Raw genomic sequence first — 3098 nt, forward strand, 5'->3', positions numbered from 1 at the left:
GTTGGACTAGATGATCTTTTGAGGTCCCTTCCAACCCCGAACATTCTGTGATTCTGTGATTTGCTCAAGTTTTTCAGAAGTTCTTGCTGTTCATGGTTATGTACATAATGTTAACATTTGGCTGTGGTGATTCAGCTACGTAGAGTTCTTAGGTCAAAGACACTAATAACAAGGGTAAAAAGTGCTGGTGACTGGACTTGCTTTGTGTTTGTTTTGATTCCAAGAGCAGCAGTTGGGGTTTGTTAGTAATAACAAGTAGTATTGTGCCCTGCCTCAGCATAGATTTAAAGTAAGACTAGAACAGTTCTAAAGGTGACTGGAGGTTCCTGCATAGGAGCCAGAATTTAAAAACAAAACAAAACCTCCCAAACCCACAATGAATTGCTCACACTTGTAAAGGGAGAGCTGCTGCCACACTGATGAAATCATCAGCTATTCTTGCCTGTGTCAGCACCTCCCCATTTTGAATTACTGATTAGATAGGAAAAGTATGTAGCCTTTAGAGAAAGGAGGAGCTGTTCAGTTCCTTAGTCTAAAAAACATCACCTGTTGGATGTCTAATGTTTCTGATCTGGCCCTGGGATAATTACAGCAAGGACAAAAGCCCCACATTCCAACTCTTAATTATTTCACCCTTCTTACTTGGGGTCTAGCCGTCTGTTTTGCAAAGCTATTAAAGCCTAGCAGAAGTAGTTAGCCAAGACAGCACGATTCATCTTCCAGTGTGGTCTTTCCCCTTTGTTTTCGTTGCTGGAGAGGAAAAAAAACCCACATGCGGGGTGCTGAGAAGAACCTATTTATTTCCTTAGCACTGTCTTTCTGCACTCCACCTGCTCCACTACAGAGTCCTTTGAGCAGAGACTCACGGGCTGAATTCCTCTTGAAGCAAACTGCTGCAGCTCTAGCTGTCCTACGCGTCCCACCTGCCTGCACCGTCCCCCTGGTGGGACCCCCGGCACAGCTGGCTGCTGCGCCTCTCCTTGCCCCTCGTGCCCTCCAAAAGAAAGCACAAAACAGCTCTTTTGCCCTTGTGTTCTATACCCCTGTTTTAACGACAGGTTTCTACCTCAAAAAGGGACAGCCTGATCGGAGGGAGCTGCTACATCACAGCTAAAATAAAACTACTGCATTCGGCCAGTCGTTATCCAGACCTGCACCCCAAGTCTTCCAGAGAAAAGAGCATGATGACTTCATTACATCAGCTGGCACAAAATGCACATTTATGCAGAATTTACACAAAATGCACATGTAGTTACACAGTCTAGACGCTGCCCAGAAAGATTAAATGAAAAAGCGAGTTGGTTTAAAAAACAAAAATCCACATTTACATCAACTACTGATACAATGGGCATGATTTTCCCACCGTTATCCACTCGCCTCTCTATTTTTGGCTGTAAGAAAAGCTGCAAATCACACCAAGTTCTTTCCCTCCCACTTAATCCATGGCTATAGGTGCTGCATTACGTTAAGCAGCTTGCCTGGTGACTCACCCTCAGCTCCCCTCGCTTTTATGCCAGTGCACTATGAGCATCGGGCAGCTCTCACTACCGGCCTTTATTACTCTTCTTTAGTCCCGCGCATCAGGGAAAAAAAAAAAAAGTCTATTTCAAATTACAAGAAGGTGGATGGAGGGAGGCTGGAGGAACGCTACTTAAGGACTGCGGTGCTGATATTCCTTCACCAGTTTCTCCCTCGAAACGGTGGCCCCGCGATGGGTTTTCAGGCCGCGGAAGAGCCGCGGCCGCGCAGAGGCGAGCCGGGAGGGGGCACCAGACGGCTTCGCTTCTGCTCGGCCCCTCCGGCGCTGCCGCAGCGTCTTTGCGGGGCGAGGTGCCATCGCCTCGGCTAGCCCTGACCCAGGCAGCCCGGTTTCTATAGCTTTTTCTTTTGTTTTTCGCCCTCCCTTTTTCCCCCGACGAGAGTACGCAGAAACGGCTCAAACGGCAGTGACTCGAGGAAGTGCTGCCTCTGCTGTAAGCTTGAGCCAGGTCTAGTGTGACAGATGAAGCGTGATAGAGAACGGCAATCTCAAATTAATTTAGACACAAGGGATGCACTGAGTTAGTCTGGACACGGCAAGAACTGCCTTGAAGTATCTTGAACTGAAAGCCCGTGAGAGGAGCTGCACAATCTAACGCCCTGGGAATGGCAGAGGCAGCTCTTAGCTTGGCTGGTGAGCTAAAATCCATCCCATGGGGAGGCAGAACCTGTACCAGGACAAGGGGCAACAGTCACAAACTGGAAAACAGGGGTTTCCACTGAAACATAAACACTTCATACTGTGAGAGTGACAGAGCACTGGCACAGGCTGCCCAGAGAAGTTGGGGAGTCTCCTTCTCTGGAGACTTTCAAAACCCACCTGGATGAGTTCCTGTGTGATCCACTCTAGGTGATCCTGCTCTGGCAGGGGGTTGGAGTAGATCATCTTCTGAGGTCCCTTCCAACCCCGAACATTCTGTGATTCTGAGTTTCTATAACCCCAGGAGGGCTGGCCAGTGGGTCAGGGGGAACAGATCTGTGGGTGTGTGCAGACAGCGATCCGCTGTACAGTAAGCCCTCCCAAACTGTGTGGAGACTTGCACACTAGGAGCAGACACTCGCCAAGCACCACAGGACAGCTCTGCTGCAGACGAGAGAGAGAGAAACAGCAAAAAAATAATCCTCCATATCAAAAGTTGTCAAGCCAGCAGTTCATAGCAGCACTGCACTTGGCTGAAATGCCAAAACACTGGTTAACTCCTTCTTGCTCAACCCTCTTTCAATATAATCCCTGTATGTGTTGCTTCACTTCATAATCAGAACACTCCGCACACTGTGAGGTCCTCATAGTTCTCCCTTTGCCCCCTTCAGTCTCTCCTCCCTATTCATTGCCTTGCAAGCATGTGCAGCGCACCACCGGCACTCACGTCCTTCTCGGCTCCTCAAACTTCTCCTCAGCTCTGCATGAATGGGGTTCTGACCCTACTTCCAAGCCACTATACATAATTATTTTCTGTGCAATAGAGGCTTTGAGGTCTAATTACGTTCCCTGCTATCCCTGGTGATAGCCATGATAACCAAAATACCTCAGAAGCCACTTCCTTTGGGACTTGGAGCAC

The sequence above is a fragment of the Apaloderma vittatum genome, unplaced genomic scaffold, assembly GCF_000703405.1.
Source record: "Apaloderma vittatum isolate BGI_N311 unplaced genomic scaffold, ASM70340v1 scaffold520, whole genome shotgun sequence".
NCBI lineage: Eukaryota > Metazoa > Chordata > Aves > Trogoniformes > Trogonidae > Apaloderma > Apaloderma vittatum.